This window comes from Lissotriton helveticus, chromosome 7 (assembly GCF_964261635.1).
Source record: "Lissotriton helveticus chromosome 7, aLisHel1.1, whole genome shotgun sequence".
Taxonomy (NCBI): Eukaryota; Metazoa; Chordata; class Amphibia; order Caudata; family Salamandridae; genus Lissotriton; species Lissotriton helveticus.
Window position 1 is genome coordinate 70,346,292 of NC_136068.1, and position 22,200 is coordinate 70,368,491.

Genomic DNA, 22,200 nt, shown 5'->3' on the forward strand with positions numbered 1-22,200 from the left:
GTTGTAAAAATTGCGATGTAACGGTCTGCGTTGTAAAATAACGCGTTGTAACATCATAGATCCGCTTTCCACCCTCGAGAGCCATCCGGGCTGTTTCCTCACCACGGTGCGTTGCCTCCTGCGGGCCCTCCGTCCCTCCCTCCCCGAGCACCTTGTGTGCGCAGGGATCAGGCCGACTGGTCACCTCCTGTTCCAACAACCCACGTCGGGTGCAGTGCAGCTACCTGGACCCGCTAAGAGGGTGGTGAGTGTCAATCTTGGGGCAGTCAGACTCCTTCGTTAGCCTCCCCTCTGCAGTTTGGAGTCCCTCAGGCTTCGCTCTCAAACCTCCGTGGTGGGCAGAGCTGGACTGCCACCCTCACACCAACCATACCTCCAAGCCTCAATGGACTTGGTTTAAAGCCCGCTCCGAGGGGCAAAGACACAACGCGCAGGTGCTAACTGCCAGGGTGTTTTGAGATGCATTGTAAATGAGGGAGTGTTTACACCTTCGTGTTAGCAACAATGTGTGTGTGTGTGTGTGTGTGTGTGGTGTGTGTGTGGTGTGTGTGTGTCTGTCTCTGCGTGCGTCTGTCTGCGTCCCTGTTCCACCAATGCGAAAGCGTGCGCGTTCACGAGGTCAAATCTCCGGCAGGAGAAGCGCGTGACAGTCTGCTGTCCACATTCCCCCAAAAGTGATTACATAAGTTGTCTCGCTCTAGACAGCAAAGCTTCGCTTTGCTTTCGTCTAGGCTCGACCTAAAAATAGGTCAATGGGTTACCAGTTTGGTCTGAGATCCTTTTCTTACTTTCAGTTTATAAGTTAACATCTTAATATAGAGCAGTGAGCTATTAACTGCCATCACAAGCTGCGTGCAAACGGCAAGGAAAATATTAAAGCAATATCATTTTTGCCCAGACTTTCCTTGTCCTAATATTGCAAAAGGGTGTCATATGGGTAAAAATCACTACTTTTTATTAATGAAAACTCCTAACAATTGTGTTAAATTTTAAATTCTGAATTCATGCTTTTCCAGTCCTAGGACTTTTAAACTATACTGCCTACCAGTACAGATGACATGTGACTCCTACCCCTTGTAGGTCTGTCTTATGTAACATTTCCTATATACTGATTGTCTCTGTGCAATGCATGTGTGATGTAAAAAATGTTGACATCTTAAACTGGCATGAGTGGTGCTATAAAACGAAATGAATCTAAGAGATAGTGGTTATGGAGACTTGAGGGGCACTATCAAATGGTGGTAGTGAGGGAATCTGTGGTAAAGGTGGTCATTGAGGGGGCGCCAACAAACATTGTCGCACAGGGCGCCACCAGTGCTAATGCAGGCCCTGGTTAGAAATCTGGCAGTGCAGGCACACAATCAGATTCAGATCGTGGCAATCGCATTACTCCCAGACAGGGATGTATGTCATTACAACGCGGGCTTTACACCGCGCTACCATTACGACGCAGCTTTCACAGCGCAAGTCGTTATAACAACTTGCGCTGGATTTAGGAATAGTATGATTTACTATTCCAACTCCAGCCCACGTAACAGTAGGGAAGGTGTTGGAATAGTAAATCATGCTATTCCTTAGTATATAGCGCCATCCAGCGTTAGTCGTTGTAACGACTTGCGTTGTGAAAGCTGCGTCGTAATGGTAATGCGGTGTAAAGCCCGCGTTGTAATTGCTGTTCCCCCCAGACAGTCCCCAAGGCCGGCCCAAGAAGAGACACGGTCACACACACAGTGCTATTAAAAAGGAGAGCTTCAGCTTTAAAGAGACGTGTCAAGGAGCGATCTCTAATCATGATTTATTTCAGAGCTGGTGTTTGCTACATTATTTATGTGTGACTGCACAAAATGTTCCAAAAAAACAAGCTCTCTTGCTTTGGCTCTTTCTTAGAAGGTTTCCCACTGATCTGTTAAACGTGGTACCGGTACAAGAAAAAAGGGAAGTCTAAAAACAATGATTTTCCATTTTAATTCCCATTGGAAACTGTTCTCTGATACTAACAACTTGGCAGAAGTTAGGATTTTACTCAGAAGGAATGCTATTACTTATGGTAAATCTGTTTAGCAGGTTTAAGAAATATTTGTTGAAATAAGTCCTCGGTGTGCTTATGAAGGGGTAAATTTTTCAGAAAAGGTAGTGATATCTGGACCGTTATGCACTAAAAATAAAAAATTACTTGCTGAGGGAGCATTTTTTCCAGTCAGTCAATGGGGTACTGCAAAACCTGGTATGGTACTGCCGTAATTAACGTTCTGATTGGCCAGCCATACCTTTTCATGAAAATGCTGTGGTGGTCATGTCAGTACTCTGGGAATTTGCCATCTGTGTCCACTGGCGGACTCGGAGCGGAGGAGGTCCATGCGGTAAGTCGTGAGGGGGTGACACCATGAGTTACCCGCACCGGGTGACACCAACCCTAGTGACGCCACTGAATGAGTTGTGGAAACATAACTCACTTCTTGAGGAAACGATGCATTAGACACAATATTATAATTTTACAATTGGAGTGATATGAAGGGAAACAATCAATGTCATTGTTTGGTACATTTTTTGATGTGAGAGTCTTTTTTTTTTTTTTTTTGCACTATTTATTTTCATTGGTGGATTGAACCCACACTTAAAGGCAGTAAAGCCAAAACGTGTTGTCATGGTAATAATGATAGAAAACACAGCAGAGGAGAGTGCCTCATTGGATTTGTTTTGGATGATACATTATTATGGGTTCCACAGCCCATTGATTGCACCGGTGTCTTGGTGGAAGGTGGAAGTGATTGACTTTGTTTGGAGAAAGAGTGACATACATATAGATGGATATATGTATGTGTGCGTGCGTGTATGTGTATGTGTATGTGTGTGTGTGTGTGTGTGTGTGTGTGTGTGTGTATGTATGTATGTATGTATGTGTGTGTGTATATATATATATATACACACACACAAAGTATTCTCCAGAAGAAGAAGAGACCACAGGCGGGGACGTTTTGGAGGCATTTACTCGGAACACAAAAACGGCAAATGCATTTCGGCATGCATCACAGCCTTCTTCAGTGCCTTGAGGTGATCACAGGATGCGCAATAACTATCGCGGTTTAAAATACCCAGCTGCATCCTGTTGCCTGAGTGATAGCTCCGCCTCCATGGTGAGTCAAATTTGTGGCAAGTTCAATATCGCCTACATGTCCCAGAATGCCACATTCAGATAAACTGAAGATGTCGGGGAAGGGGACGGCATCACAAATTCACCATCCTCAATGTTGATGTGCCTCCCAAAGTTTATGCCTCCTCGGGTCCCCACTACCGCATAAACTTCCAATCCTCCGGGCCAAATGGAGGCAGGGGCATCGGGAATGAATTCCGCATAGCCCACCGCCCAGCTCCTCCCGAGATTGAAAGTGGGTTGCAGCGCAAATCCAGTACCCTGGAAACCAGCAGTCCGTCGAAACAGAAGCCAACAACACTGCAGCCACTTTGTAATGCGGGGGTCTCTGATGCGTGAATGTTGGCGTTCACGCTGAAATATACAAAGTATTCTCCAGAAGAAGAAGAGACCACAGGCGGGGACGTTTTGGAGGCATTTACTCGGAACACAAAAACGGCAAATGCATTTCGGCATACATCACAGCCTTCTTCAGTGCCTTGAGGTGTTCACAGGATGTGCAATAACTATCGCGGTTTAAAATACCCAGCTGCATCCTGTTGCCTGAGGGATAGCTCCGCCTCCATGGTGAGTCAAATTTGTGGCAAGTTCAATATCGCCTACATGTCCCAGAATGCCACATTCAGATAAACTGAAGATGTCGGGGAAGGGGACGGCATCACAAATTCACCATCCTCAATGTTGATGTGCCTCCCAAAGTTTATGCCTCCTCGGGTCCCCACTACCGCATAAACTTCCAATCCTCCGGGCCAAATGGAGGCAGGGGCATCGGGAATGAATTCCGCATAGCCCACCGCCCAGCTCCTCCTATATATAGTTGTTAGGAAGCCTCTTCCGTGAAAAGTTGGCAAAAAGTCTTGCTGTGGGTCTAGTAGTTCGTTTGCAAAGTCTAAAGAGAATATGATCTCGTTTAATTTGTTTCCACATATCGAGTGGGCGAAGTGGGGCATGGGACTGCCATGTTCATTTTGCAACCCACAGATTCCTATTTTATGGTTAGGGCACAGAGGGAGGTTAAAATCACCGCCCCATATTAGGTGTACTGTGCTTTGATCAGAGTCATTTTGCAGGGTTGTTAAGAATGTGGCAATCTCTGCTAGGGTTGACAGACAGTCCGATGTACCAGCGTTATTGTAATAGTTGATGAGTATAGGTGCAGTCATTAGTAAAATTTGTCTGGATGATTTGGTATGGTCTGAGATTCTTTTAACAGTTTTGTGGATATACAAGGGAGAGTATTAGCGATGTAAATCGTGAGACCCCCCTTAGGCCTACCCATGGGTCCCTGTACTGCTGGGGTGAAAAAAGTTTTGTATCCCGTTAGATGTTTTGGGATCGTGCACCATGTTTTTTGGAGGCAGATTATTTGATGTTCCCTTACTGTAACAGACCATGCATCTGATGTTATTTTGGAGGATAGTCCTGCTACGTTCCAGAATATAATGGAGAGATTCAGTTTGTTGGGATTAAGGGATGCGTACGGAACAGGGGGTTCCCTCAGAGAACTCACTGTCGGGTTCACTGTCAAGCTCAGGGAAGGGTCAACGTGATCTCTCAGATCGTTTTGTTGATGGAAATTTGGATCAGTCCTAACCCTAGGAAAGACGGATGGTCTGACCGTCGTGTCATTAATTGAAGTATGGGAGGTATCTGCCATGGACGCTGATTTAGGGTTTGTGTGGATAGGCGGAATTTGTTTGACTTGGCTACTGGATTTAGGTAAGGGTAGCTGGTGTCTAAAATTTGTTAGTGAGGGAGTGGTGTTAATAAGTTTGATCTTTGGTTGAGACCTAAACTGTCAATCCACCATCTCTAGGCAGTCGAAGCGATTTCGTATTGAAAAACCCTGCCAACCCTCCTGTGAGTGATATGGTCTGCTTTGCCAGGGCTCCCTTTGCCAGTCTCTAGATCTGTTTCTCGTTCCATGGTCATAGGTATAACCCACCTGTTTCCAGTGGTCTTCTTGAGGATGGTGCCAGTTCCAGGCCATGCTGGAAGGGAGCCAGGATCTACCCCAGATAAACCACCGTCCGATACCCACACTGTTATACGCCGATGATTCAGTCATCTTAGCCCCTACTTTGAATCAACTTCAGATCCAAATAGACAAATACGGCAGCTTCATGGACTCACTTGGCCTCAAAATAAACAAAGAAAACTTTCACTATGTACATTGGCCCTAGGGTCAAAAACCATAGACCGATAACTGTGGACAAGACGAAACTGGAAAAAAACTCAATTTACCCCTATTTGGGAATTCTGGTGGATGACACGTTAACCTGGCGTCAAGCCATTGCCGCCAGAAACCTTCATTTTCGACGTGCAACATCGGCCCTGATCTCTTTTTCGAGAAAATTGGGGAAACCCGCGCCACCCGAACTTTTGAAAATATATTACGCCAAGTGCCATAGTGTGGCCACCTATGGAGCAGGCGTATGGGGATATGGCCACATAGACCACCTTCAAGTAACTGAGAATGGCTTTATTAAATACGTTCTAGCCCTTCCGCAAAGTTCCCCGATCCTCGCGTCGCACTGTGAGCTCGGTATGGAATATATTTCTGACACTATTCGCTCTCAACCCATCTACTGTGGCAACGTATATGGACCAGACCTGAATGTCACTTAACACGCTCCCTCATCACAGACTGTTTAGCCTTATGTAACTGGCATAAGATTCCATGGTTGACTTATGTACGGAACTTTTTCAATGACCGTGGTTGCAAATCCTATTTTGAAGATCCTGCTACAATCGAAGACATCTCCAGGAAACGCCTAAAATCATTGAGTTTGACACACCTGAGAGAGCTCCGAAATCAAGTTGAGATCATAAAACCATCAAACGAACAAATCTGTGCAATACAACCTATCAAAGGCATGCAACCATATCTGTCCTACTTTTTGTCTAATCATGAGAAATTCTTACTAACAAGATTTCGTTTTAATACTTTTTTTCGCTTAGTCTCTTTTCCGGAACCTCAAAACTGGTCTCGTAACCTGATGAACTGTCCGTGTGATGGAATCTCCCCACAGACAACGATCCACGTTACATTGTTTTGCAAATATTACAAACTTCCACGCAAAACATGGATCATTCCGCTACTTCGAACCAGTGGCCATAGACAGTGCTACTCTGCATTTCTTTTTTTGCAGTCTTTGAACACACCACATGAAGCTAAATTCATAGTGACTTTTCTTAAAGCAACCATCACATTACGCCAAAAACTTTTAAATTAATCAGAAACACTTAAATTGTAAACCTTTGTTAAGTATGTTCCTTAACCCTGTGTATCTTTTTAAACTTACGTTTGTGATGAAAATTTTTCTATGTACTTTTTATGATTATACAATTGATAATCGAATAAAAGTTATGAACTGAATAAATAAATATATATATATATATTCCACAACTACCTTCGCAGGTAAATGAAAACGCACTCGAAGATTTTCTCCTTTTCACAGTTGTTTATTGCATTTACCTGCGAAGGTAGTTGTGGAATGTGAAATCGGCAGGGCTCTGCTGAGGAAAACGCACCGGTGGGAGAGCGCCAGGGGTCACCTAAACTGAGCCAAGTTGTGGAGAGTTTTGGAGGCGGACCCGGTGAACGCCAGATGAGGACAAGGAGCAGCGCGGACTTGAGCGGGAAGGAGTAAGGAGCTGACCGGCGGACCGACATCGGAGGGTGGAGGTAAGCACGGGAGTGGTTTCTGATCCCTAACTGCACAGTAGCGCTAAGCAACGGGCGATATATGCCAAAATCTGGTTCATTTCGAGCACAAAGGAGGAATCAGTAGCGCCGAAGAAGCGGCCACAATCGTATACAATCTCATAGGATTGCAATTGGGAGCATTTCCAAACGGCAGCTACAGAGTTATTCAGCCCCTCGGGAGGATTTCAGTATTAGTCCAAGAAAAAGAAAGTGGGCTATAAGCATTGCGAGCACCAAACAAAAGCAGCTCTTGCAGTTAAGATCCATATTACAAAATGGAGAAGAGAGAAGCAAAGCGAAGTGAGCAATTAGTTTCTCTCTTTGATGAGAGTGCAGTGACACAGCAAACAGAAACGAACAAACAAAACACAGAAATCGGACACTAGGACCAAATTGAAGGTTTGGGAAAAAGTGAGCAAAAAGGAAATAAATAAATGGTGGGAGCTAATCACCATAAAAAAATATTTGGAAGTGAAGAGAGTGCCAAGGGGCTTGCGGTTATCACTAATGCCCAGCCAGCAAGATGTCACGGATGAACTGCTGAATGAATGGGGACAACATCTTTTGGAATCTTCATTGGGATTGATGATTATATTAGTAAAACATCTGGAGAAATCTTTGGCTAAGATAAAAGAGGAATTACAGGAATTAGAAAAAGAACTGTCAAAAATAGAAATGAATGAAGAGATGATGAAACTAAAAACTGATCTGGAAAAATATGTGGAAAAACATGAAGACACTGTAAGAATCCGTCAGGAAATGAAATATCAAAGGGACAAAGAGGACTACATCCATGGACGCATTTTTACATATGCCAAAAAATTCGATATCTTTCAAAGCCAGAAACAAAGTCACAGGAATTCGGAAAGTCGGTCAAGTGCAACCTCACTAACATCGGTGGGCACGAATGAAGAAGGAACGGAAGAAAATATGGACCAATCTACCAGGGATTTTTTAGGGGATATGAGGCTCGTTCTCAGCCAAAGATTGTGGGAACAGAACCAAAGCCAAAGTCAAGGAGGGAGAGCCAGAGGCAGAGGACGCAAATGGGTGCCAAGATCAGGTCCCCCGACATCATCAAAAAAACCAGGAGAGGCAACAGGAGGAAGTGGCTCCTCCGAGGAAATCGGAACAAAAACCAGGAGCATGCGTCAGAAAACCTTGAAATAAACTGGCAGGAACAGAATGTAACAGATGACCTAGTGGTAATGAATCTATCATCTCGTCCCCTGAATCAAAATGAACAAACACTCCTCAAACATGGTATTAATTTCTGCCCCACTGAAACAATGGATATGGCACAGACACGCATAGATATATACAAATATATCCGGAAAATCAAACTGGCAAAGATTTTTGAGGAAAATCAAGAGATGTCGAATTATGCTAAGAAGAGAAAGGAAAAGCAACCGGAAATGAATATGGAAGCGCAAGGGCTTACAACAAGTAATTTACCGGCACTTATGACACTTGTAAATCTTGATAACATGGATGGCAGTGACGTGATCCCTGAAGAAGTTGCCTGCCCTCAAATAGGAGCCGGCCTCAGTGGAAAAAAACCACAGTCTAAATTTTATCCGCAATTACCTCAAGGCAATAAGATTGACCTCTTTCAGGAGGCGGTAATCCAGGACATCTACAAAATCAAGGGCAAGAAATATCATGATAATCTAAAAATGGAAGAAAGGGCTGCCCTAACAAACCTCATGGAGGATCAAAAAATAACAATAAAAATGGCCGATAAGGGTGGAAACATCGTTATTCTAGATACGAAGGATTATATCATCGAAGCCCATTCTCAGTTGAGAAACAAATTATACTACAGGAAACTTGAACAAAACCCTACTCTAATCTAAAAATAATGGATTGGTCCAGGGAAAATCTAATTGACGTGGATGAAAGTAAATTTTTAACAACGAAACATCCGGTCACAGCGACCATTTATTTCCTTCCCAAAGTTCATAAAAGAACCCACTAAAACCACCAGGGAGACCGATTGTTTCGGCAAAGGGCTCACTCATGGAACCTGTGGCGAGCTACATCGACTACTTCCTCATGCCATTCGTTCTGAATTTAAGTTCATACCTAAGGGATACTGGGGATCTCTTGAAAAACCTACAAGACCTATCATGGCAACCCACCTACATGTTAATAACAATGGACGTAGTCGCCTTATATTTTAACATTGAGCATAGCATTGGAATAAAGGCATGTGCTTTCTTTCTTAAAGAAAGAAATATACAATTTTAACGGTCATAATCAGATGCTCCTGGACATGATTGAGCTATGCCTCACGCAAAATATCTTTCTCTTTGGGGAAGAAGTGTACCAGCAAGTCAAAGGTTGTGCGATGGGGTTCTCCTTCAGTCCAGCATTTGCGTGTCTCACAATGGGATGGTGGGAGCAACAAGTGGCTTGGCATCCGGACAATGATCATCATGTAACGAAGATAGCAAAATGGCTAAGATACATTGATGACCTTTTGATAGTATGGGACGGAACAGCAGAGGAATTCGAAACCTACTTTAAAATACTGAACTCCACGGACACGAACTTAAGATTTACTTATGTAATCAGTCGGGAGGAGGGGGGCGCTAGAGGGCGCACTTACGGAATGGCTGCCTAGACGCGCAGCTCCCGCTCCTTGGTGCAAGATCCTCCACTGATCCTTCGCCACGGGGTGCTGATTCGCCCCAAAAGTTCTTATCCTGAGCCCTGACATCTTTCTCCACACCCGGTCCAAATTTGGAAGCTCTGCGTGCACCGGAGCCGAAGATACGGGCAGCTGCAGCGTTGCCGACTCTGCCACTGGAACTGAGGCAAGCGCCGGTCCGGCTGCAATATTTACGCGACCCTGGGGATCGCCACGAGGCTGCAGGCCGCTCTTCGTCACCACGGCCTGCGGACCCGCTGGGAAGGAGTGCGGCGGTCGCTGCGGAGGTAGGAGACGACTGTGAGCCCTGCCTTGGGCTGGATCGCCCCCCCCCCCTCCTCCAATCGCCGCTAGACCCTCACTGCTGGTGCTAGGGGGGGGGCTGCCCTTCACACGCCGGACGGAGCTCTGACCTGCCTGGACTGCTCCCCGCGTCGCTGACGGTGCCGGCTTGCGCGGCGCGGCGGACCTACAGGGATTGGGGACTGCCCCGCCGCGCTGGCGCTTACCGCTGGAGTGTGCTCCTTGCCTGCGGGCCCCTGCGCCGCCTCCACGCCAGATGGCCCTGTCTGGCTGAAGATCTGCTGCCCTGCGTGGAGGCCCTGTGATACCCCCCTGCGAGGCGCTTCCCGTGAGACACGCTATCTCGCTTCTGGCCGACGCTACCCATCCTGCTGACCTGGCTCCTGTTGACCTAGGGCTGCTGTAGACCCTACTACCTGGGACTTGTTCTCCATAGGCCCACCACACCTAGGGGCCTCAACGAGGATTGCATATCCCTGCTCAGTCGCTCACGGGCGCTTCACTAGGGCCTGGAGGGGTGCACACTGGAGGGGCTCAGCGACGTTTCTCCTGCTCTGCTCTATCTGATCCGCCTGCCCACCCCCGACCGCCCACTCCTTACGAGGCCTGTACTCCTATCAGACTGCCCTGCTACTGCCCGTCCAGATTTGTGATCCGTCGCTAGGAGTTGCCATGGGGCGACCTGAGAATCGCCAGCCTAAACTGAGCTTTGATAACGCGCGCAAGGGCGCTAGGTCGACGCAGATGAACCCAGGGCCGAGCACATCATCTCCGCAATCCAACCCCCCGCCCCCGGCACCGGCGGCGGATCTTACAAGCCTGATCCAAGAGATGCGGCAGGGTTTCGCCACTGTCGTGGAGAAGGTGGATGGGGTCACGGCCCGATTGGATGCCCTTGTGCACAAGGTTGACCGCCATGAGGAACGCATTACGGCTGCGGAGCAACGGATCTCTGACAATACAGACACCACCGTGACCCATACGTCACAATTGGCCAGGATGGACAACCTGCTACGTGTCATAGCGGCAAAGAACGAAGATTTGGAGGCACGAAGCCGCCGCAACAACGTGCGCATCACGAACGTGCCGGAATCCACGGCCACGGGCAGAATGGAGCTCTACGTGGAGAAGTTGCTTAAAGGGTCCATAGGAGAGGACGCTTTTTCTCCTCAGTTTATAGTGGAGAGGGCCCACCGATCACTGGCGCCAGTGCCCCAGCCTGGCTTACCTCCTAGGCCTATAATAGCGCGGCTTTTGAACTATCGTGATCGCGACACGGCCCTCAGAGCAGCCCGGACTCAGAAATCACTGCAGTATAATGGGATTACGTTCTCAATCTATCCTGATTTCACGCCGATGGTCCAGGACGAACGGCGCAAGTTTCTGCCCGTAAAGAAAAAGTTGCGGGAAGCCCAAATTGACTACGCCCTTCTCTATCCGGCGAAACTACGAATTACCCATCAGGGTAAACAGCGTTTCTTTACCAACCCGCAGAAGGCCGAGGATTTTTTGAAATCGGTCCGACCAACGCGCAGAGGTGAACATGTGCCTGCAGAGGACCTGGAGAATGCTGATTTACCCCCTGGACAACAAGATAATTGACTATATTAGCGTGGTGAATGCACAGTGCCGGCCACAACGAATGGCCCTCCATCAGCGTATAGAACTTCTGTGACTGGAGTGCTGTGAGAACGATGGACCTGCATGGACACTGCACCCCTGTGGTAATGTATGCCAAGGACCACTCCCTTGGCCTTAGTCTCCACCGAGGGTGGTACAGTACTGGAGCTAAGGACCAGGTAGTGGCTGTGCGCACTCTATGCTCTACCCCTACTGGGTGTTCCCCATTACTTGGTTGTGTTTTTTGGAGTTGCTTTTGCGGTTGAAAGGGGGGTGGGGGCGGGATTGCGAGGGTGGGATCCATGGCTTCTGGCATGTTTGGGATGCTGGGGTGGGTGGGGGGAGGTTGGATTTTACGAGGCTTCTGATGATTGGACTGTATTTTTATCTGCTGGACTGGTGTTTCTTTGGGTGGGGGCGGGGCGGCCGGGACACTGTCATTAGGCCTGTTAGGTCACTTTCACATATAGACTTTCTGCACCCATGGCGATATCGAATGCGAATACTAGATTGACGTGCTTATCATGGAATGTCAGGGGGCTGAACAATGCTAAAAAATGCAGAGGTGTCATTGCCTATCTGAACAGACATCATGTACAAGTTGTTATGTTGCAGGAGACGCATCTGCCTGCTCAGGGCACTGCCACTTTTGCGTCGAAATGGGCTAGCACCCGTGTTTTTTCCTCTTACTCGACCTATGCCAGAGGGGTTGCGGTGCTTATTGCCCGCGGAGTGCCTTTTCATCATCTCGGGGAGGCAGTGGACAGGGAGGGGCGATATGCTTTACTGTGGGGAAGGGTTGGTCGCGATGTCTATGTATTTGTATCTATGTATGCACCGAATGTTGATACTCCTGCTTTTTTTTCCACATTGTGGGGGAAGATTGTTGCTGTTGGGGCACGACATGTTATATGGGGTGGTGATTTCAACCTCGCACTGGTGCCCCCCGTGGATAGGGCGGATGGTGTCAGCTCCTACAAGCCCAGGTCCAGGGAGGCGCTGGAGGGAATCATGGAAGAGGGTGGTCTCTTGGATGCCTGGAGACATCTACATTCTCAGGGGCGGGAAGGGACACACTTTACCTCTCATACTGGGACATGGGCGCGACTTGACTACTTCCTAGTTACCAGAGAAACTGCTGCAGAGTTGCTAAAAGTGGAGCACCTTCCTAGAACCTTTTCTGATCACTGTCCTGTGTCTATGCAATTCAGCATTCCCGGATGGGACAATCCACGACCTCAGTGGAGACTGCGTCCTGATATACTCTTGGACAATGTCTTCTGCACTGAACTGGGGGAGGAGATAGCAGATTTCTTCCCTAGAAATAAGGGCTCGGTAGAATCAGTTGAGCACATCTGGGAAGCTTTTAAGGTCACCATCAGGGGCTTCTGCATCTCCAAAAGTCATGGGGTGCTGCGTGATATCCTACAGTCCATCTCTACACTGGAACGCGAACTGCGGACTCTGGAACACCGCATGATCACGGATTCTGACCCTCACATACACGCCACCTTTAGGGAGACACTGTCAAAATTCGAAGAAGAGGCGGCCAGGGAGGTGAAATACCGGGGTAAACACTGGGTGGCCCGGAGATATTGTGAGGGGGATAGGCCCGGAAAAGTGCTTGCTGCACTCACACGACCACCACGGGTGCACAACACTATACTGGAGATTATTGATGACACCGGCACGGCTGTCAGGGACCCGGCAGAGATACTATCCACATTCACAGCACACTACTCTTCACTTTATACTTCTACAACACAGGTACACACTTCATATGCTGCCTACCTTAACGATGTGGCGCTGTGCTGGCTCAGCGATGGGGACAGGGAGTTTCTTGCGGCTCCCTTCGAGCTGGATGAGATCCGTGAGGCCATCATGTCCCTCCAGAATGGCAAGGCGCCGGGGCTCGATGGCTTACCGGCCGAATTTTATAAAACCTATGTTGACATAATGGCACCGGTGCTCAGTGAGGTCTTCACGGAATCATTGGCCGATGGGATACTTCCCTGCTCTATGCGTGAAGTGGCGATCACCTCCCTTCTGAAACCGGATAAAAACCCTACCGCTTGCGATTCGTACCGCCCACTGTCCCTTCTAAACTGCGATGTCAAGATACTGGCCAAAGTCTTAGCTACCCGGTTGTCGCTGCTCATGACCCGGATTGTCCTGCCTGATCAGTCTGGCTTCGTGGCAGGAAGATCTACGTCCCATAATCTTCGCACCCTTTTTACCTTGCTTCGCACGGTCCACCCCGACACCCCTGTCGCTGCCGTGTTCCTAGATGCCACTAAGGCATTTGACTCGATCGAGTGGCCATACCTGTTTTCGGTTTTAGCCAGCATGGGTTTCCCCAAATTATTTCTCTCTTGGGTTCGACTTTTGTATACGGACCCGACGGCAAGGGTGCTAATCAATGGCCGCCTATCACAACCAATTGCACTCACTAGAGGCACCCGTCAGGGATGCCCGCTCTCTCCCCTGCTATTTGCCATCGCGGTCGAACCACTCGCCTGTCGTATACGGCAGTTACACCGAGCGGGGGCAGTGCACTGCCTGCAGCGGCAAATAGATGTCTCCCTCTATGCTGATGATATCACGCTCTACGTTAAACATCCCGAGGCGCATCTCAATCCCCTGCTTCGAGAATTCATATTGTTCGGAGGGGTGTCGGGTGTCCACATCAATTGGGCAAAATCGCAGTTTTCCCCCTCACGGATGCGGTGCATGCCTTCCCTCTCGATTACCCACTGGAGTGGTGTAGTGATGATCTTAGGTATTTGGGAATTCGCATATCTCGCGATAAAGATGAGACGCTCCGTGCCAATTATGGAGTGGCCGTGACCAAATTAACGGCTTCAGTGGACAGGTGGATCACGCTACCACTCTCCATGGCGGGAAGAGCCTCACTTATAAAAATGGTGATATTGCCCCGCTTCCTATATCTTTTCCTCAATATCCCCTACTACCCTGGTGCCTTTTTCTTCAGGACGCTCCGTGCGGAGCTGCGCAGACTTTTCTGGGGCGGCAAGTCCCCCCGCTTAAAATGGTCGACGCTGACCCTTCCCTACGATAGAGGAGGTTTTGACATCCCTAATTTCGAAACTTACTACCAATGTGCACAGGCACACTTTGCCTACCATTGGATGGCTCCGACTCCTTTCATGCCACACATAGCGGTGGAGGACTGGATCGTGCACCCTATACCACTCAACGGACTGCTACACTGTCCTGAGACATCCATCACCACTGCGCATACCTCAGTTTCCTGCACATTAGATGCGTGGCGTCGCATCGCTAGACACCTGTCGTGTCCGATGCCCTACTCTCCCAAATTGCCGCTTACTTATCACCCGCAATTATCTCTTTTGTCGGAACGAGGTTTCCGTCAATTATGTGATAGGTTACTCATCGCCCGTTGGGGCGACCTGTTCCATGAGAGTAGTTTCAAGACTAAGGAACTGTTCTTTAAGGCACAGGAACACACCACCCTTGAACTCTTTTACTATATTCGGCTGCGTGCGGGAATGCGGGACATCTTACCTGACTATCCCAATGAACCTGAGACCCTAGCGCCACTGCATTTCCTGTTGGGATCACAAGACGGGACCCACTTGGTCTCTGGTCTTTACCGACAAATCCGAAGCGCGGCTCCGGAACCGGTCTCCAGTGCTCGGCTACGGTGGGCTGCTGAACTTGCCCTCGATATCACCGATGAGCAGTGGAACTACTGTTGTGCGCTCACCGCTCGAGTCTCCGCTAGCAGCAGATTGAAAATTATTCACTACAAATTCCTTCAACGGATATACTATACTCCGGCTCGGAAATATAGGTTCGGGCTGGCTGACAGCGACAGATGTGAACGCTGCCATGCCGACCATGCTGATTTCCTGCACCTGGCATGGGACTGTCCCCAGGTTGCTCATTACTGGCAGCTGGTTATGGAGGCTGTCGCGGAGATGGTGGGTGAGACGATACCCGCTGACCCCTCGATTGCCATCCTCGGATACACAGTGCGCTTGCCTAGAGGATGCAGGAAATTTGTTGACACCGCCTTGCTCTTAGCCAAGAGACGGGTGGCTTGTCGCTGGGGCAGAGGAAGGGCGCCCAAATTTAAGGACTGGCTTACGGACTTGACTTATTGTCAAGACCAGCACACTACTTTTGCTGAATTGATACCCCCTTCTTGTAGGCCCAGGGATATATGGGAACCTCTGATGCACTACCTGCTCACGCGCTCGGATGACGCTGCACGATCGGATGATCTGCCTCCCTCTCCTCAATGCGCTGCTGTCCCTCTCGGAACGCAACCTGTCAGTGCCTCCTGCATCGTTTGACTTTCCTTGTCCCCATGCACTCTCATGCCCCTGCGGCGTCCTGAATGACCTGGGCTGCCGCTCTCTCTTGGCCTGACCCACACCCCCCTCATGCTTGGGCATGCATATCCCATTTTTTCTGCATCCACAGCACACCTCACACTACTGCTGAGCGAAACCCCGTTATAATTCGAGCTTCTATGGGATGCACCTTTGCAGACCTCTGCCTCACTGGGTTGCAGTCCTGGACATTAGCTCCCCCATGGGCTGCGGCCTGCCTGACCCACCTTGTTACACCACCATTCATTGGACCTTTCACACAGTCTTACACAGCCTCATAGTTGTTACCTAAGTTGGGAAGTTTTGGTTCCTGTTTTGACAACAAAAAACGAAAAAAGGAGAGGGATTTCATCTCTCGACTACAACACCCTGTTCAACTGCTGCTCATCCTTGCTTGTCCTACGCCCCGGGCTGCAGAACCAGCGTCTTGTATGTTTTCCTATACGCCGCCGGGCCCCCGGGATGCCGGCTTCTGGGCTGTGTACTGTTCATAATTTTTGCTGCCGGCCTCCGGGTTGTAGGCGGATCGAGCTGTGTACAATACTCTGTTTTTTCTCCAATAAAGCAGTTTGAACCCCAAAAAAAAAAAAAAAAAAAATGTAATCAGTCGGGAGGAAGTAACTTTCCTGGACACTAAAATCTATATCCATGGAAATAAAGTAGAGACTACGCTCTACAGGAAAGAAACATCAACGAACGCAACCCTACATGCGGACAGCTTTCACCAAGCCTCAGTAAAAAACAATATCCCCTATGGGGAATTCTTGAGACTCCGTCGGATATGTTCAGAGGAAAAAGAGTGGACCTCAAACAGTGGCGAGATGGCGAGAAGATTCGCCAGACGAGGTTACAAAAAAGGAGTCATCACAAAATGCTGGACGAGAGCAAATGAGACGAAAAGGGAGGACACTTTGCAAGTCAAACCTAAGAAACCTGAAAATCAAAAAGTGAGACTCATCATGGACCATTCAAAGGAATCAAAACAAATTGTGACTATCCTGAGGAGAAATTGGAGAATTTTGCATCTAGATGAGACTGTAGGAAAAATTGTGGGAAATCATCCGGAGGTAACGTACAGAAGAGCTACGAGTTTGAAGGATAAACTAGTGCACAGCCACCACCAGAACCCTGAAATTAAGAAAAAGGGCATCCAATGGTTAAAAACAAAAGGCTTTCAAAAATGTCAGCAATGCAAGGCATGCCAAATTGCGGTGAACAAAAAAGAAGTGACTTTACCCAATAAGAAAACCTGGGTGATCAAACAACTAATCAATTGCAAAACAGAATTCGTTGTGTATGTGATCGAGTGCCCGTGCGCATTAAAATACATTGGCAGCATAAAGAAGGAGCTAAAGCTGCGAATTTTGGAGCACATAAGAGCCACGGCAAATAAAGACAGAGCAAACGCCGTAGCAAAGCATATGGAAGCATCACACAACGGGGACTGGAAGCTTCTAAAATTCTATGCACTAGAAACCATTGTTCCACATGTGAGAGGTGGGGACAGAGAACGCAAATTGAGATGCAGGGAATCTCGACAAATACTAAATTTCAGAACACTGCATCCGGAAGGGCTTAATCAGAGCGAAGAACTTTATGTGCATCTATAAACAATTCTGTAAATAAGAATCTGTGTCACTACAGTATCGCAAGGGGAGACTTCATTTGTATATTTGTATATATGTAAAATATTTCGTGGGATTGCCAGGTAATGTCAATGGAATTGAGAATCAGCCTACAATACACTGGGGAATGGGTTAGTAACGGGAGTTTGCAATTAATGTTTGTTTATACACATAGGAGAGTCATACACAACATAATGTGAAACTTGCCTCAAGCCCACTGGAGGGCATGAAATAGTTTGAAACAGAAAACGTCAGCCCACTAGAGGGCGAGCGAGACAAAAATTGTGTGTGGCATTCTAGAAACCAACAGAATTACAATGCAATGTGTGCGAGTATAAATTGTGTTTGGTAACGTAATTAAGGGATGCAAACTACATCACCCAGAATTCCCCAACAGGGATAGGGAAAATGTTAATCACATGACTTTGCACAATGACACCTTATAGGTGGATGAGAGAGAAGTAGTATTGACCGTGATCAAGCTGTCGGTTGGCGGTGAAACGCGTTGGTATTTGCAAGAGCGAGGTTGCAATAAACAACTGTGAAAAGGAGAAAATCTTCGAGTGCGTTTTCATTTACCTGCGAAGGTAGTTGTGGAATGTGAAATCGGCAGGGCTCTGCCGAGGAAAACGCACCGGTGGGAGAGCGCCAGGGGTCACCTAAACTGAGCCAAGTTGTGGAGATATATATATATATATATAGAGAGAGAGAGAGAGAGGCTATGCAAAGAGAAGGGCGGGGATGCTTTTGGTTTTTCCAGTCCGGCCCTGCTACCACCCTGATCTGGACTTGATGCTCAGAGAAAAAATAAACTTCCGATCAACCCTCCCCCCCCCCCCCCCCCCCCCCCACCCCCCTTCCTCAATCCCCGGACACATTCCTTCTTAGTTTTTGGGATGCACGGTGGTGTCATAAGAGCATAATTTGGGGATGGGAAGAAGTAAATAAATCCTTACGCTAACATTTTTGAGCAACAACAATGTCCAGGCTCTAAAATGCAACATAGCCGTCAGTTTTGAAAGGGTATGTGATAACTGCGAGGTAGCAATTTCATAATTGCTTGTGTAGCCCATGCTTTGCGTATAGTGTGCGGCTTTATGGTCCAATAAGAAAATGCAGGCTGTGACATGTTTCGATTTTTGTCCTTTTACTTTTGACCTCCCCTTTCAGCTCGAGGTGGCTTTAAAATCTTCAATCCTGCTACACTTAAAGTCTAGCATTATTGGGTGATGGCCCAGCAACATCACAGGCACCTCTACTGGGTTCCCCTGCCTCCTTCCTAGAAACCAAGACAGTCTCTCACTAAAATAACTGTAAAATTATTCTTTTTACTGCAGGGTTAGGCTGCTTCCTGTCCCTGCAGCCTGATTGGACTGAAATACATGCCAAACGTGTGCTCTTTTTACTGCGTACTTTGCTGTAGTGCTGGGCAGATGATGCATTAGCAATACTTTTCCAATAATAAAATGGCTGTTGATAATACAAATCTAGTTATTTCCTGCATTGTTGAAATTGCACAGAATAACTGCGAGAAAGCAGTTTCATGATAGTACAGCAAATGGTGTGTTCCTTTCAGTGTATGTTATATGGCTAAAACTTCTGACAGGATTCAGTGCCGGCTGTGTATGCCTGTTTTGCCTATTTCATTTTAGCTACCTAGAAAGCCTGGGGTGAATTAAAAAAAATATAAATTTTATTAATCCATCACTAACTCGGATCTTTCAGTTTGGCGACACTGACCATGTTTATATTTGGTGAAGGTCCCTCAACATCACCGAGATACTTTAATTTCATTAGAATTCAGATATTAAACCCCTCTTCCTAGGGCATCCATCCAGGGACGTAAGGAGGAGCATTTTTTTGGGGGAGACCTGGCCCACAGATATGTCAAATGTAACCACTTAAATGGTGCGCCCTTTTTTTGCAGCTTGCTTCTTGGGGAGAATACCAAACACTTTCAGTAGGCTTAGTCTGTCTACAGCCAACCCATTGTTTAGCTTTATCGTTCCTCTTGTGTGCTTGCTTTTTAGATCGAGCCGACTATACACCAGATGTGCTGTTCATTTTGAAACATTATAGGCTTACTAAGAACATACAGGGATTTGGCGCCTGCACAGTGCTTACAAGTGGTTGGCTTTCTTTCCTTCCCCTCTCATTTGCTTGCTTCTTTTACAACAGCTTGCCTTATCCATTGTCTATCTAACCCCCCCCCCACCCCCGCTGGAGTATTTTCTTTACTTGTGGCCTTCCACTGCTCACTTTTAGAGCTGATTTTTTAATGTCTTAAGCATGCCATAAGTGTGCATGTTTTTTGTCGGTCTTCCTAGTATGCTTCTCTTAATCTCCGCTGTGTTCTCTCTCACTCTCGTATAGTTATCACACCCCCTTCTATGTGTTTCTCTCTGTCTTTTGCTTCTCTTCCTCGCCCCTACTATGTGTTGCTTTCTATAGCTGCACCCTCTTACTCTCCCATCCATTGCTTCTCCCAACCCTCATACCCCCCCCGCCCCACCTGCGTGTACTTCTTCCTCGCACTCTCTACGTTCTTTTGTCTATTGTTGCTTCACTTTTCCATCCCCCCTTTTCATGCCTGTTGCTTCTCTTCCCTGTGTTGCTTTCCATCCACCAGCGCTTCCATTCCGAAAATAATTGCTTGCATTTTTCATTCTTGGTGTTATTCCTACATAAAAGTATTAAAACAAAATATATTTCGAGTCCCCCTTATTGGACTTCTGTCGTTTTGTTGATTTAATTTGACCCGGTTTCTACTTCGGATTTTGACTTTTATTTCTGTTTTGGTACTGCATAAATACCTCACACATTGCCCCAAGTTAATATTGCCAGCTTTGTGTATTTTCTCCCATGGTCCATTTAGTCACTATTAAGGTTCACCCTGACATGGGTTGTTATTATTCCTTGCGGTGGGTTAGCAGCCATCCCGTATAATCCAAGTTCTTACAATCCTATAGAATAAAATCACAAATATTGGCAAGTTGAAATAAAAATGTGAATAGCAGACAAAAACATCCTGTAGCTTCAGTGAAAAAAGCACCTACCTGGTGTTATTGTAGATCACTTCCGGTGGACTCAAGAAGGCTCAAAACACAAATGATCAATGCCAACTGGAAGCAAGATGGTGAGTATGAAGATGCGCATACCAGAGCTGCTGGCAGTTGTTTATTTCTTGAATTCAAGGTATGAAAGCCTATAGAGAAAATGCATACTGGTCTGGGACCAGCCACCAACTCATAGGAGTCCATTTATAATCTAGAACCCTGAATACAGACAAACATTCCACGAAAGGCACAAGATGGAAAACTGGCAACATATGCAATTATAGAGTTAATTGTAAATATAGGAAACTGGGGAACATATTCAGTAATTACACATGCAACAATCAGCCGGGTAGCGTGGTGGGGGAGAGGCTGAGAATCTGAAAATAGTTCTGCACTGCAACCAGTACATAACTTGTAAAATAAGCACAAGGGTTCAAACCATTTCTTTGGAGCTTAATGCCAGCACTACCTAGTGAAAGTGCTACAGCATGCTATGGTTCCCTAATAATTCCACCTAATGCTTCTTTCACCACCTTATATTTGCTGCTAATTTTCATTCAACTTTTTATTAGTGTTGTATCTTTTTCTTTCTCGCATTACTGGCTGCTGTTCTGATCATGAAAAATACTCGTCCCCACAAAAGAGTGATGATGTGCATCACCAGCATAAATTAAGTAATGGAAATATAAAATGGTAGGTAGGTAGGTACTTACTATCAGTGTTCCCCTTGGCTATGGAGAACTTCAGTAGTCTGTTGTTAAAATTAAAGAAATATAGTGGAGGCTGCCCCCAAAAATGGGAGAGGGTCTGGAAAAAATCAAACCTTTTATAGAGGAAGCCCATCTATTGCCCCTAGAGATAATTCTCTAGACTCTAAATTAGTGTAGAGCAGAATGTGATTCAAGCTGTTGGTAAGGAAAGTGCTATCACACTCGTTTGTTCATGTAAGAAATGTGACACTGATTGTTGAATTCCTGGCGAATACTCACCAACTGTAACACAGTGATACCTGAAATGTAATGATTGATGTTGTTAATAAACCGAAATAAAAAAAAGTATACTTAATTTTGCAGCTTCTTTTTTGTCCGTTTTTATCTTTCACTTGAACAGGCAATCAGGCTGAATCGCTTAACTTTGCAAAGACTGAGTATTCCTGGAAAAGACTGTGATGTTTGAAACATTAAATGAAGAGGATAACCAGATGCAAAGTGGATATATTCAATCATAATACCTTGCCACTGAGAAGCATGTAGACCCAAATAGAAGAAACACTACCATTATGTTAATCAAGGTGATGGGGCAAATATAAAACTAGCATTGGCAAAGCCTATAGATCTCATCTACTATTGACCTAAACAGGGTGGGGCGAAAAACCATTCATGGTCCTTGCGAAAGCCCACATAGTAGATGCAGCATGTCTCAAAAAGAGAGCTCATGCGCTACCTGGGTGCGACCTAAGAAGGTAGTAAAAGTTTGCAAGTGAAAGTGGTTACTTCATTGCAACCACACAACATCCCAGCAGTAAATCGGGTACATCTATGATCAGTTCCATTACCACCACTCAGAACCATAAAACTATAGTTACATTGACACCATAGCATTTAGAAACACCAAAGCCTCAAACTCATACTGTCACCAAAGCTAAGAAACTATCAGAATCAACAACTAGTCCATGACTGAAACAAAAGCACCACCCTTTTATTC